The sequence below is a fragment of the Aphidius gifuensis genome, linkage group LG4, assembly GCF_014905175.1.
Source record: "Aphidius gifuensis isolate YNYX2018 linkage group LG4, ASM1490517v1, whole genome shotgun sequence".
Lineage (NCBI taxonomy): Eukaryota > Metazoa > Arthropoda > Insecta > Hymenoptera > Braconidae > Aphidius > Aphidius gifuensis.
The window spans coordinates 9,268,125-9,284,865 of NC_057791.1; the positions used below are offsets into that span (position 1 = coordinate 9,268,125).

At 29.9% G+C, this 16,741-nt stretch overlaps 1 pseudogene; it reads right to left on the reverse strand.

Annotated features, from left to right (window-relative positions):
• Positions 1–12,099: 12,099 nt before the first annotated feature.
• Positions 12,100–14,161, reverse strand: LOC122854998 (annotated as a pseudogene).
• Between the last annotated feature and the right edge of the window lie 2,580 nt (positions 14,162–16,741).

Below are 16,741 nucleotides of genomic sequence, written 5' to 3' on the forward strand. Positions count from 1 at the left end.
ATATTTGTGTGTCAAGATATGTGAAAATAATGTTAATAATAATATTTAATATTACAATATTTTTTTGATTTTTTTTCAATTTTTTTTTTTGGTTTCATACTTCTAACCTAAGAATGTGGTATATTTGTGACAAGCTGTTTGTATTTTTGAAGTTTTTTTTAGGGAATTTTACTTTCCTATTGTTTTCGCTTTTCATCTGGACCCCCTCCAACCATGGTAGACCCCCCCCCCTCCCCGAAAATTTTCTAAGTCCCTTAATCTAAATACGATAAATATGGGGAACATCATTAAATATGAAGGAAAATATAGAAAAATCACTGAATATTAAGAAAATAAAACGATAAATATGGGAAAATATCAGTAAATATGAAGGAAAAATCACTGAATCTGAAGAAAAATACGATACATATGGGAAAATGTCAGTAAATGTAAAGAAAAATGTAGAAAAAAATAGGAAAATATCGAAGAAAAATCGGTGAATATAAAGAAAAAAACGATAAATATGGGAAAATATCAGTGAATATAAAGGAAAATATAGAAAAGTGACTGAATATAAAAAAAAAACGATAAATAAGGAAACATATCAATTATGCCCCCCCCCTCCCCCCGAAAATTATCTAAGTCCTTTAATTAATCTAAACACGATGAATATGGAAAATGAAGAAAAATATAGGAAAATAAAGAATATATAAACGAATAAACAAAAATATAGAAAAATCACTGAATATAAAGAAGAATACGATAATTATAGGAAAATATTAGGAAAATATCAGTAAACAAAAAAAAAAAGTATAGCAAAATATCATGGAAAAATCATATTTTTCAACAAGATTTTTCAACAATAAGATTAAAAAAAAAATTATTAACATGATAAATTATTAAATATTCAATTTAAACAAAACATACACGATCACTGGAGGAGTATTGAGAAGAATTAATGAACAATACCCATCAATAAATAATAAAGAAATAATGATACCAGTAGAAGCTAATATAAAATTCGATGACGATGAGGGAAATGAAAAAATACCAAACATTAATTTCGAGTTTAAAAAAATACAAGAAATTGTACATCTACCAATTAATTCATTTGCAGGCAAAATAATTTAAGCAAAAAAAAAAAAAAAAAAAAGAAAACTATTCAATAGTAATAATGACATTATTTAGATATCATCGCAATCATAATAGCAATAAATAAAGTGGAATTTATATATGCAATGTCAGGACGGTTATTAAAATAAAGAACAATAACATTAGCAGACGACAGTGATTATGAAATAAAATAAAATATCAATGAAAAAAAGTTTGATTAAACTAAATAAAGATAATAAATTTACCAAAGAAAATATATTTTAGATTGAACTAACTATATGGAATGAAAAGCAGAAAATTTCTAGGGAAAAAAGGGTGATGTGCTAGTATTAAAGGAATTGAAAATAAATAAATATAAAAAAATTAAAAATATAATGACGACTTCAGCAACAACTAAAACGTAAAATCCTGATTCAACGGAGAGAAAAAAGTAAATAGAATAAATACAATCGAACTCGACAATTTTGTAATAAATATTAAACATTGACAGGCTAAAATCATAGTACAATAAAATGAATAAAAACAGAGAGTTTGAAAGGTTAGAAGAAAGCGATTCTGTAGTCACGAATTTTAATATATATTAAAGAAGAAATTAAAATTCCCTCCGCAGGGAGGGCACAGTTGCTTCAGCAACTGTATGATCATTTTTTTTTTTTTTAATGGTATTTCTTATTACTTGTTATTGATTTTTAATTTAAATTTAATTCTATTTCATAGTTTGATCATTAATTAATCAATTTTTTTATTCTAAATAATTTAAATTTAATGTTTTATTTTTTATCATATCATGTCAGATAATTTTTTTTATTTTTAGCAAATATTTTAAACTTTAAATACTTTTTATTTGAATTATATTGGATGTGTTTTTTTCTTATGCTGGGGGGGGGGTGAACCTATCATGACAGATGATTTTTTTTATTTTTAGCAAATATTTTAAACTTTAAATACTTTTTATTTGAATTATATTGGATGTGTTTTTTTTATGCTGCCCCCCCCCCCAGACCCCTCCTTTGGGCTTCGCGGCGTGTTTCGGGATGTTAATTTATCTATTGTTTTTCAATATTTAATAACTTTATTATTATTTTCTTTTTTTCAAGACAAATAACAAACTACAATTATGACAACTAACATTTACAACATGTAACAAGTCTAGGTTTGTGGCGCGTAAAATCTCGTTAACACTGCATTCGTGGTATAAAATATTGTATGTAACTCGAGTGGTAAGTGTGTGTGTTATGAGATGGTGTGCGCGCTGCAATTTATTGAGTTTTTTATATGCTACCCAATGTGTTCCAGAATTTCTTTTATCATCTAAATTAATGATTCCACACTCTTCTTTCCAAGGTCCATCTTTTGGCATATCATTTCGCATAAAAACTCCACGAAAATTAGCAATTTTTGATTGTTTAGCAAATTTTAATAAATCACCGTCAGTTAAAGCTCTTTGTGGTCGCATCAGTTGAAGTTTTTTGGAGACAGATGAAGTCCCATACCGCTTTTATGTGGTGTCCTTTTCCGATGGCAATCGATTCCATCATTTTATTATGTCGCTTATTTTCATTTAATTGTTCTTTACTCGTCTTTACTGCATTGATAGCTTTGACAACGCCAGATGCTCCACCAACTAACCCTCCTAACGCTGATATAGCTGAGAAAATCGAGATTAAAAGTGGTAGTGCACCACCGATATGTTTAGCAACTGGTAAAACTCTAGGTACTTTAATAGCTTTCTTGCCACCATTTTTTTTAATAGCTGCTCTCGCAACGTTTATTGCTGATTTAATTGCAACTGATGAATTATTTGATCCTTCCATTGCTTGTTTTGCTGCTTGTACGATTTTTGTAAATGATATTTTCTTTTTTGTTATTTTCTTTTTTTTAACTGCATGTTTTTTTTTATTTTTTATTAATTTTCCTCCAGTCTTTTTTTTTATTTTTTTATTTTTCAATGAAGATAATGGTTTTTTTTTCTTCGTACATTTCTTTTTCTTTTTCTCAGTAACACAACCCATACCAAATTTCGATTTTACTTTCATTGCTCCAGTAACTAATGTAGCTGCTGTTCTCTCACATAAACTGGCGTCTTTAGAAAAAATACGTTTAGCTGCTTCACGAGCTAAAATATCATCAGCTGCGTTTCTTGCCTTAATGTCATTGCGATTTTTCGAATATGCAATATCGTGATTTTTACAGGCTGCGTCCAAAGGATTAATTCCCGGATCTCCTCTTGCTAAACGTTTTTCTACCTTGGTACCTGGTCCACAATATGAATAACCAGGCAGATGGAGTTCGAATGGTAACTTGTTGATTATTTTATTGAGTATTCCTTTTCCACAACGTTTTTTGTTCTTTTTCTTTTTTGATGTATGCTCAATCATAGCTTATAACAGACTGATTTGCTTTGGTATAAAACGGTTGAATTTATATGATTTGAGCTCAGTGCTCATCACGATGGAATACCAGAAACAAGCTCTAAAATTACCAGTTATAAACTTTGATATAATTACATCGAAAAGTGGTAATGGTTTAAAAGAAAAACGACATGGTGATTTACTACCAAATACAATAAGATGTGCGATAATTGGAGGAAGTAATTGTGGTAAAACGAACGCTTTAATGAGTTTAATCGTTGATCCAAATGGTTTACGATTTGCAAATATTTATATTTATAGTAAATCATTATACCAACCAAAATATCAATATTTAGAAAAGTTACTAGAACCACTTGAAGAAATAAATTATTATAAATTTTCCGACAACGATAAGGTCGTACCAGTTGACGAAGCAAAACCAAATTCTTTGTTTATATTTGACGACAGCTGTTGATTTATTTTATTTATGTCAATCGTATGCGCGAATACCTAAACACTTGATACGTGATAATATTAATTTTCTGATTATCTTTCCACAAGATGATACGAATTTAAAGCATATACATCACGATCATGTTAACATTGATATGGAGTATAGTAAATTCCGTCAGATGTGTGTTGATTGTTGGAAAGAAAAATATTGCTTTCTGTGTATCGATAAAGATAGAGATATAGATAAAGGAAAATACAAAAAAAGAATTTTGACTGCTTTATAACTATAAATAACAAAACAATTTGTTAAATTTTCTCAGTTAATTGTAAAATCGCAAAGGATCAACATGCCTCTTTGTGAGCAAGAACTAGTTGATGAAACAAAATTTTTAAGTGAAATTGAAAAAGTACAAGATGGTATTCGTAAAAAATATCAATTGATAAAATTAGGGAAAGAAAATTTATCAGAAGTTGCGAATGAATATCTCAAACCTGTTGTCACACCGCTTAACGAATTAGCTGCACAACTGCCAACAACAACAACAACGATCAACAAAAAATCATTAATTGCTGATAAATCATTTCCGGATAAAAAAAATACGAATGATAAAAAAAATAATTCAACACATGTGAGGAAACATTTGTGGAAGAATCAAATAAAGATTTAATAGATGATTACTTGGGAAAAATCAATAGTATACAGTGGGATAAAGATTATGGTGTAAAAAAAGTAAAATCCGACTACAAAATTGGAAATGCGAAAATTTTCTTTAACGATGATGAATTAAATATTTTTGATACATCATACAAAATAACACCCGGATTAATGGAATTATTATTTATGAAATCACCAGACAGAAGAACTATCACTGATATTGATGAAAAAAATTATAATGAAATTATTAATAATACAAACGCACATCATCAATATCATAGATCTAATATGCCAACAAAAAATTCAGCATCTCGAAAATACATTGATTTTATTGCATCTCATAAGAATAATGAACATTATGGTACTGGATTATTACCAACGGTTATGACTCTTGGAAAAAATAATCCAACTAGAGTCAATTATATCTATTGGGATAATCCGAATGAACTTGTTAATCGATCACGATTATTAGTAGCATCAAGAGCAGCTGGTAATCCGAATCATGATAATGAGATCATGTCAATTATTGAAGAGTTGAGAGAAAGTGGATTAATATTTTAATATAAAAAAAATCAGTCTGTATACATCCGTCAGTGAACTATGACTGATTATAAAAGAGACGTTGTACGTGAGTTACATGCTCCAGCAAGAAAAAATTTTGTACGACGTAAAGTTGACATTCGTGATAAGGGTGAAACATGGCAAGCTGATCTTGTAGAAATGATTGAACATTCAAAGGTTAATTCTGAATACAATTATATTTTAACAGTCATTGATATTTTCTCAAAATTCAGCTGGGCTGTTGGACTTAAAAATAAAACTGAAAAAGAAGTATCAGCAGCAATGGAATCAATATCTAAAAAAGGTCGAATATGCAAAAATCTTCATGTGGATCAAGGAATAGTATATTTCGTTACAAGTGCCCACTCAGAGAGTGTGCTCTCAACGAATTTGGAGGGGCAAGCACGAGCCTTGGCGAGTGTTTCCCCTCCAAATGAGTTGTGAGCGGGCTCTCTGATTGGGCACATGTAACGAACTATATTTTATGTTACTAGGAACAGTGGTAATAATGTGTGAATTTCCAAAAAGCGCACTACCCCTCTTACGCTTTGGAAATTCACACATTATTCCCACTGCCCTTGTAACATAAAAGAATTTTATAATTCAATATTCAAAACAATGTTAAAAAAATATAATGTTCATATGTATTCAACATTTACTCATTTAAAAGCATCAATAGTTGAACGATTCAATAGAACACTAAAAAACAAAATGTTTTTTGAATTTAGCATGCAAGGGAATTATAAATGGTCAAAATTGCTGCCAGAATTAATTAAAAAATATAATAATACCAAACATCGCACAATTAAAATGAAACCAGTTGAAGTTGTTGGTAAAAATATAGAAATATTAAAACAAACTGTATTCAAAAGTTTAAATCATTGTCATGTTAAAATCAAATTTAAATTAAATCAACATGTAAGAATGAGTAAATATAAGCATGTCTTTGATAAAGGATATAAACCAAATTGGACAAACGAAATATTCACAATCATCAAAATTAATAAAACATCACCTGTAACGTATAAGCTCAAAGACTATCAGGGAAATCCAATAAAAGGCAGCTTTTATACTGAAGAGCTACAAAAAGTTCGACATTCCGACTTTTATTTGATTGAAAAAGTTTTGAAAAGACGAGGGAATAAAAGTTATGTAAAATATCTTGGATTTGACAATAGTCATAATCAATGGATAGATAATCAATAGACCAATAAATAAAAAAAAGCAACGTGTATTTATTTTCTAACATTAATTTTTATTATATACATTTATACAACTTTTATTTACATCATTCATATTTTCTTTTATATATACTTTTACTCAAACACATTCGTTCAACAGGTATATATCCCCAAGGCAGAGTATCAGTTTCCCCATTATCCAGCTGGCGTTTATCATTTTCCCAACTTAGTGCTATTTTTTCAACTGTTCTTGTTGTTACTTTATGTTTATGTGATCTAATAATATTTTGTTGCTTTTTCAAAGTAACATGATTAATTAAACAATTTTTATAATCATCAAAAGTTATTTGCCTTACAGTTGATCTTTTGACACCCTTTGCTCTCATATGAACACGTTTTTTCATTGAATTATTTTCATCCGCTATAACATAAGAGTATAATTTACTTCGTAAACCAATGAATTCTTTCATTATTTTTCCGTTATTCTCATCTTTCATAATACCAATAACTTTTTTATTTTTTAATTGAATTCCATATTGATTATTTTCAGGATAATCAGATGTATCAAATTTATCAGGATTATTACGTATCAAATCATATGGATTATGACTAAATATGTGGTAAACAGCAGAATCAGTATCACCATATAAATACTTAACTTTATCTTCATATTTTGGTTTTATGAAATTATAATGGAAATCATACATATATGTTTTTGACATTTCCAAAATAGAAAATCCAAGATAAATTGGTTTATTGAAAAGTATACTTGTTGGTTTCATTTCAATTATTACAAGATCATCAATGATTAAATGACTGTGAAAGTTTGGCTTTGAGATATAATATCTTGCTCCACCTCTACCACCATATTTTTTTACGTTTTATTGATTTACCAGTTCTTACAGACTCTAGAGTTTTACCATAAATTGCATTGATGAATAATTTTCTAAGATCTTTTTCAAATGCGCTACGGGCTTTCTTTCGTAACTCTGTATTAAGATCAATATAAGATTGAAGCCATGCACTTTGTTCAAATTTTGAAACACGATGAACTTTAGTAATAGCCATCCCCAAAGAACAATATTGTTTTAAATTCAAATAATTTTAATTATTAATTAACATAATTTTTTTTATTGTCTAGAGTTGCCAGTAATTTGGGAGTTTTACTGGTCTCTAGAGGTGGTTTTTCACGTACTGGTGCTAACGGAAAATCTTTATGATGATGATGCAAACTTGCAGGATAATCTAAATCAACTTCAAGAATGTATCCATATTTCGAGTTATCAGCAGTTGAATTTAAGGTGTTACTCGAGTAAAGTCAAAATAGTTAGAGACCAATGTAATTGATAAAAAACGATTCTATGCAAAGAAATACATCTATTCACAACTTTTTTTTTGTCCTAGGTAACTTTGTTTGTTTATAATAAACTATTAAAGTCGCTATTTTTTTCGAGGTTAAACACGGTGAGATAGGGAGATTTTACTTTTTTTTGGGTTCAACTTAAACTTTCATACAAAACTAAAAGTTGGAGAATTCTCAAAAACTATCAGTCTGTAGAGGAAAAAAAGACAAATTTTTTAGTTAAATAATAATTTTCTGACCTAAAATATTTTGTTCATAGTATAGAAAAATAAATTTTTGTCTTTGTCTAAATACATGAGTGGAAGTGAGAAACAATATTTTTTTCTTTTTTCTATCCTTTTCGCACTCATAGAAAATATTATGTTTTAATACGCCATCCGCCAGAGGTCTCAAGTTTACTCGAGTAACACGTTAATATTGAAATATCAAAGTTATCAATCCATTCAAATTTACAAGTTGGAAGATATTCTCTCATTGCTGCTCCATACATATTATTCAAATCAAAGTACATTAAAAATGACTCTTCTTCCTCAGGATTATATTCGCTTCCCATATATCGATTATTTGCTTTTCCATATCGGAAAAGCATTCAAAAATCGTAATTCTTCATCTCGTGTAAGAGACATTGGTTTAATATCATCTATTATTTTATTGACTTGATGAGCTATTTGTTCAAGCTCTGTAATAAACCATTCAATTGAATTTTTACCTCTATGAAGATTGAACTTAGAGAGTGAATTGTCGTAACTACACTTTAAATAATATGCTGCACTACTTGGAACATGTTTTTGATAAATTTGATTTTTTTCATGTTCTTCACTCTGCACTTTTTCTAATAAACATTCTAAATCACCATAAATTATAAATGGTACCGTTAATTGATGTTTATAGTTTATGGATTTTAAAATATTATTCTTTTCAGTTGGTAATACCATTGCACTTTTACATTTTTCAACACATTGTTTTTCATGATTATCGCGTGATTGTTGGGATTGAAAATGACATAAGCAGCGATCACAAATTATTTTCCTTCCATCATGTTTAGAAATTTGTGAGCTTACTAATCTCGATAAGTTTTTGATCTGTGCAAAATGATATTGTGACAAATTTTTTTGTGAATTAAAATCATCAACAACAACAACATCATCATCATCATCATCGTTTTCTTCTAGTTCTTCTTCTCTTTTAACCATTAAAAGATGAATTGTTTCATGAATAGATTCATTGTTGCTGATATAATATGGTGCAACCCTTTCTTTTCTACGTTTTTTATTTTTTTTCTCATCATCACTTTCATCATCATCATCATTATCTATACCATAAATTTTTAACTTATTTTGTTTTTCGAAAACTTTGATTTTTTCCCATGTTATTGGGAAAGTTATTCCGCTGCAATTTAATTTATCAACATGTTTTGTATAATGACTCACACGCTCACTATGGTAAGACGCTTTGTATAAACATGCTAAAACTGACCATGCGAAACAAAAATTATCAGAATTTTTGACGTTTACAACTGAGTGAGTTTTCAGTATCCATGATGGCATTTCAACGAAAGATGAATTACCACCTTGCAGTGGTATGTAATCATTTATTTGGATTTCAAGATGAAGAATTTCAAGCAGTTTCCAACCAGATCCTTTTAATTCAGCTTCCTCAACATCTTCTATAAAATGTTCAAAATTTTCCTTGAATAATTGATTTAGATCTGATGATTGTGAAACCTCAAAACTACCTTCACTGAAATATTTTGTTTCAACTTCCACACTATTATCAGATGGTTTTTCAATTTCATAGTTCAAAGCTAATACAGTATTGACTTTGAGTGCATTTTTATCTCGTAAAATATGATCTATCTGACTAATTAACATTTTTTTAGCATCAGAAAGAAAGTCTTTTACATCTCTATGTTTTAAATTAATTGTAACGCTGGTCTCCATTCTGTTTCTAAATACATTTTTTAAGTCTTGCCATTCAATGAAGTTTTCAGTAGTCTTGTTTAATACATCAACTGTTGCAGATGCACCTGCACCTCGTACTTGCAAACTTTTCAATTTTGATAAAAAACGTGTCAGCATTATGACTGTTGTCTGAGTCATTTTTCTATAAGTAGTTGGCAAACTTCGAAGTGATTGATTATAATTTGTAATATCTCTACGTAATGAAAAATCGTGGAACTGACTTGATCAGGATTCGCATTCTGTCGTAAAAGTTCAACTGTTTTTCGGTAATCCTCTCGGAGTATTCTCTGTGGTTTAGTTGGATCCATTTTATTAATAATTCTTTGGTTGACCTAAAAAATTAAAAATAATTACGAAGAAAGTTATCTACTGACAATTTACAAATTTATTAAAAATTTCATAAAATATATAAGGATTGCAAAGATAATGACAGATTACTGAAATTTCGGAGGTCATGTTACTTTTTTAGATAAATAATGATCTGGTGCAAAAAATATTAATGTCAAACGATAGCTGGTAAAAATCTAAGGATAATTGATTAAAAACATGTCAAAAATATTCAAGAATGGCGGAGATATTAATGGATTACTATAAATTTGGAGGTTATGTTACTTTTTTAGAAAAATAATGACCTGGTGCAAAAAATATTAATGTCAAACGATAGCTGGTGAAAATCTGAGGATAATTGATTGAAAACATGTCAAAAATATTCAAGAATGGCGGAGATATTAATGGATTACTAAAAATTTGGAGGTTATGTTACTTTTTTAGAGAAATAATGACCTGGTGCAAAAAATATTGATGTCAAACGATAGCTGGTGAAAATCTAAGGATAATTGACTTAAAACTTTTAAAAAATATTCAAGGATGGCAATGAGATTGATGGAATAAGGATGATCGATGTTATTTTTCAGACTACTATTCTATTAATATGTAAAAAATTTTAAGGTCATGACTTACTTGTTATATATAGTTGACAGGATATAATTTTCCACAATGATCGATGAAAAGACGAGGACTTTTATGAAAATGCTGCTTATATACTGATATCCCCACTTTTTTTCTGACGACTAGCGCAACTAGTTAATTGTTTTCTCTATCGATAAAAGAAAAATCAATTATCAATAAAAGAATAATCAATAATCGATAGAAGAATAATCAATAATATCGATTACTGTTTTACCGACGTTGTTTCGCGGGAAATTTTGAAATTATATACTTTGAATTTATGAATAATAATTTTTATAAAATTTAAGTATTTCATTTTTCAGTAGTTTATGAACAATTCATAAATATTAATAATATATAAACAAGATAAAATTCCATAATATATACGAAGAAAAATCCAATATGGCGACTTACGGAAAAAACAATATGGCGTCGTATGGAAAACCAATGTGGCGTCTTATGAAAAATCGGGACCCCCGATGGCGACATTACTCTAGATAATTAATGAGAGGACCCCCACGACGATTTGACCTAATTGATTGACCTATTTAATTAATTGTTTGACACAATTAATTAATTCAAGGACCCCCTGTGGCGATCAGAGGGTTGATTAATTAGCGGACCCCTTGGGGCGATATCCGCGGATTCCGCGAAATCAACCGAGGATCACGGCGGAGGGGGGGGGGTGTCTCGGAACTGTCCTATGTACACTACCCGAGTACTCCAAGCCTAAAAAATAGTACGACTATGTCCCTTGTAAGCAACCTTAAAAAGAAAATTATAAATTAATGAATTTTGTTTTTTCAACTAGAATTCCTTATTATAATCTTCGTCAACAGTACAACTAATGCTATAGGTGATCTGGGAATATTTTATTAGTGCAGCACTATAAGTTTTTGTCCCTTTTGTAGGAGTTAGACTTGTTTAATCATCAAATTTGGGTAAATATCGTGAGATTTCGAGATAATGTAAATCTACCTTGATGTTCAGTATGTCTTCGAGAAGTTGAAAAAGGTCTCAATGTATGTAGTTATTAATAAAAGTTTCAAATATTTGTATGAATTCATTATTAGCAGCAAGCGATGAGTGCTTATCTGAAAATTATTCGTGTAGAGATAATTGTACAAATAGGCTTGATATTAGTAATATTCTTTATCTTGTTAATATTAATCCAACGCCATCAGTTGATGTTAGTGTAAATATTATTAATAGATTAGAAATTTCTGTATGAACAGGTAGTGCTAAAAAGTTAAATTGAAAATCAAAGAATTGCTACAGTAATTGCAACAAAATGTATTGAAGATAGTTATCGAATGAAATGTAAATGTGCACGTAGTTAAAATGGTATGAGATGTTACCCTAACGGAACAGTGCAACCATGTAATAACCGTTAAATAACGGTTCGTTGAGAGTTGCAAGTTGCGCAAATGAAACCAAAAACCATAAATGAACCGTTATTGAACCCACTAAAAAAGGTTCGTTTTCGGTTATTGGCAAGAAATTTTGCAACCATAAAAGAACCGTTTAATAACCCTTCAAATAGAGTTTGAATTTAAGATAAATGAACCAAAACCATGAATGAACCGTTATTGAACCCACTAAAAAAGGTTCATTTTCGGTTATCGGCAAAAAATTTTGCAACCATAAAAGAACCATTCAATTACAGTTCAAGTAGAGTTTCGATTTAAGAGAAATGAACCAAAACCATAATTGAACTCACCAAAATGGGTTTATTTCCGGTTACTTAACAGAGCAATCAAAAGCCATAATTGAACTGAAAACAAACTCACTAAATTACGTAAAATAACGTATTTCTTTTATTCTTTCTTACATAGAAACATATCTTTGAGTTATGGCATAAGAGCCTACACATACATAGCAGAAAATGAAAACATAAACAAAGTATTTAATAGAAAAATAGTGAAAATGCTCACGATATTGGAAAGCGTATTTTAGGAGTAATTAGACCTTCAATTTTGTTTGCTGTTCTAGGCTTTGATTGTATTCGTGGCATGGTCGTAGAACCACTTCGCTATCTTGTTGAAAACTTATTGTCTTCATAAGTTGCTGCTGCTCTAACTTTAGCTTTATCATCTTTTAATAAAACTTGAAATTCTGGTACAAGATCAGTTTTAGTTATTTCAGGACCAACTGCTTTTTGAAAATCTGTAAATTTATCATCAACCATATAACGTACATGCCATGATAAATCAGTATCACATTGACGTAATTTTGGCATAACGAAATGTTCAACATCTTCTTGTTGAAATAATGTTGCAATACTAACACATGCATCAACAGCTTATAAACAAACAGAATCTTGTTCATCTTGGGCAAGTATAACAAACATTGGAATTTAATCAGATTTTAAATATTCAATTTCAACAACTTTTGCAAATTCTCCCAACTTCGATGATGCTGAACGTCGCCCCATTGGTGTATCATGTTGACATAAATTACAAAAATGATTTCTTAATTCAGCTTTTGTTGCTGTACTTACACGTGGATAACATACACTTAATTAACCACATGTCGATGTTCTTGACGTAAACCAATCACCAGATGCCAAACGTTGTACCAATGGAACAAAATGCATCAACTCACTACGAGTATGTTCAGCACTAAGTGCCAAGGCAATCGTTGGAAGTTTTTTGATTGAATTCAATCGCAGCTATAAAATAAAAATATATTCATTAATTGAAATAAAATAAATTGGCTATCATATTTACATTCAAAACAAATAGTCGGTCAACTGATGATGAAATTATAATTTAAAAAAACCGCCGCAGTTGTAACCTCATTGTTACAAACACTTGCTGACTAAGATCGAGTTGTTATTTTTTTTTGAACTTTAAACTAAAAAAAACTTTGGTAATATTTGAAAAATAATAATGATTGTACTTACTTGTAAATTTTCATTTTATAATTTATCGATCAAAACTCAATTGGATAAAGACTGTCGTCCGTTGATGAGTCGGCTGCTTCCATTTTGCTCAACCACAAATTTATCCAAGCGGAATTTATTTATTCTTAGTGTTTTAATATAAGCTCTGTGCACAATATTGCTTTTTTTATTATTTTATTGATTTATTTATATGATTTTCTATTGCCTTATACACTAGGGCACAACACTACATCTTTCTTTTTTAAACAAGATGAAGTATGAAAACAATCTACGTGGCTGGCTTCTTGCTACGGATTATTATTTTTAGAGGCTTTCTTAGTTTCTTTCGCGGCGGACGACCGCCAGAAATACCACTTCCACTGCTCACCGTCACTACTCTTATAAATGTGTGCGCCACTGTAACACTCACACATATATAAGAGTAGTGACGGCGAGCAATGGAGGCCGTATTTCTGGCAGCCGTCCGCCGTGAAAGAAAACCCCTAATATAACTATGTAACAAGCGTTGATCGAAAATGCATTGGATAATAAAAGTGAACTTGACAATTTTTTTTTTTCAATAAAGCATGTGTAATTGTAATTCAATAAAGATTGTGTATGTGCAAGGTTGCATGTGGTTCTCCATAAACCAAAAGAACACAAAAGAATAGATTGTCATATCATGAAAATGTTCAACCGATGAAAAATACTTTTAGTTTGTCTGCTCAAAAATAGTCAAACGGATAATTTATTAATAACAATTATAATATTTTCTCCGCCATCCATCCCATGCCGGAAAAACTTCTCAACCATCAATCTCATGCCGGAGTAATTTCCCCACCATCAACCTTATGCCGGAGTAATTTCTCCGCCACCAACCTTATGCCAAAATTACTATTTCTCCGTCTCCAATCTCCTGCCGGAGTGATTCCTCCGAAAATAGGCCAAAAACGGAGTAATGCCGGAGAAAGCCGGAGTAATGGCAGAGAAATAATTCTACCAGGGTTGGTACGAAAAGTATTCGATCTCCTTCCGAGTGCGAGCAAGCTATCTTAGCAAATAATGGGTACCACGTCACTTAATTAGTTATCCCAAAGTATTATCCAATAAAATAGATTATCGTTCTTCCAATGCTGATGGAAACACTGAATTTTCCAACTGCGTAGTATATTGTGGAAGAATTGGTTTTGGAATAATTAAAAGTATTGTAGAGTTCAAAGTCGACAGGGTTCAATGGGTTAGCGGATAAATAATAATTTTATTAGAAAAGTCAAAAAAAGCTTTTCAGACTGGCTTCATATATGATGTTGTCGATGTTAAAATAAAATGTTTTGTGAAGTCGACTTAGCCATTAGTTTCAGCAATCGCTATTTATATGATTTTTGGTTTTAGAGCTTTATAGTTAAGTAATTGTTGGGAAATTAATTGAATATGTCAGACGGACTGAATAGAAGAGAAGGTATTTTTTCAACGCTGCTTATTATTTAACAAAACTTATTTTTTCATGTAAAACAAATGAACAATGTCTAAACGAATCAATAAATACACCAGTGTTTTGTAAATAACAAATTGGAACAAATTCATGATATTGTTATAATTAATAAAAATTATTAATGTTTACATTAAGTATCTACATCATTTTTTCCCAAAATAATCATAAACCGCTCTATAATAACTTATAAATTCATAGTAACCGTTAAACAACCTGAAGATGACCATTACTTAACCACCGAATAAATTATCAGTTTGAACGGTTATAGAACCCTAAAATAACCGTTAGAAATTTGTTAAAAAACCGTTCGATAATGGTTGCAAACGCGCAACATGCAACCGTTTATAGAGTTATTTAACAGTTTACTAACGGCTATTGAACCATTAAATAACCTAAAATGAACCAAACCAACAAATAACCATTAATGAACCAAGAAAAATGGTTGCACCATTCCGTCAGGGATACCCTAAAGGTACGACCCAACCTTTTTCGGAATCAGGTTTTTATAAGGTTTCTTCATGGTTGGATAAGTGTTACCTGACGGTTGCAATGTGCGAAAGAACAACTGTCCCTAACCGCGTTATATAATGGTTATTGTGAGATTATGTGAACCGAAGAACAGTTTGCTGTAACCGTTATTTAACCGTTCAATAACTATAGTAGGGTTCCGGTTACTTTGAGGTTTTCCTAACGATATGACTCAATCACTTTCGTAAGTTGGAGTCAGGTTAGTTTGAGGTTTGAAGTTCCAGTTTTATTATATTTCAGTGGTTTGAACAAGATTTTTCAACGTTTAACTAACGGTTAGTTCTGTTTGGTTATTTTTAGGTTGACAAAGGGTTTGTTTTCGGTTTTTTTTGCACACATTCCAATCTCGAGTAGACTGTTTAATAATGGTTCATAAGGGGTTAGACCGTACCGTTCGGGTAACACCAAAAAGTTTTTATTCTCAAGGTTGGGCTCGCTACCGAATATTTGAAACGTGTAGAAAGAAACAGAACAGGTTCAAATTCATGACAAAAAATTTTACGGGAAATTTTTATATAATGGACCACTTGCTCCATCAAAACCAATTAGTCCTCGAACATCTAATTTTATATCAATTGAATTAATTAATGGATTACCAATATTATCAATAAATTTTGGATCAGGAATTGAATATTCGGGATAATCGTTGAAATAAACTAAATGTTAATAAATGGTATAAAATAAATATTACATGAAGTTGTGACGATATTGAAAACTGTTGAAATGTGTAGAAATGATAAATCGTCATTTTACACAGAAAAAAATGTCTGCATTTAAGAGAAAAGTTGCGAAAAAATAGCAAAATTTTGCTTGAAAGTTTGAGACTTTGATTTAAAAAAAAAAATAGATTAATTTGAGCAAAATATTTTTTAATTTAAGCAAATTATTTGCTTCAATTTGAGACAGTTTTTTTTTTCTTTAAGAGATAAGAGAATTAATTTAAAAGACCCTTTGCAAAAAAGAAAGCAATCATATTCTTCAAATCAAGCAAATATGCGGTCTAGTTGAGACAAAAGTTGCTAAAATTGAGTGACATCGAATTTAATTTAATTAGTAAATCGTTTAATTTGAGAAAGTTATGAATTAAATTAATAGAAAATTGCTTTTATTTTTGATTAAAAGAAATAAAAATAAAAAAAAAAATTATATATTTTTTTTTTTTTTTTTTTCAGGGCTTATTAAATTTTACACTTAAATAATTGATTGAAGTTTTTTTTTTGCTACCCTAACCGAGCGTCGAACCTCTGCCTGATCTGAATCTATCTAAACCTA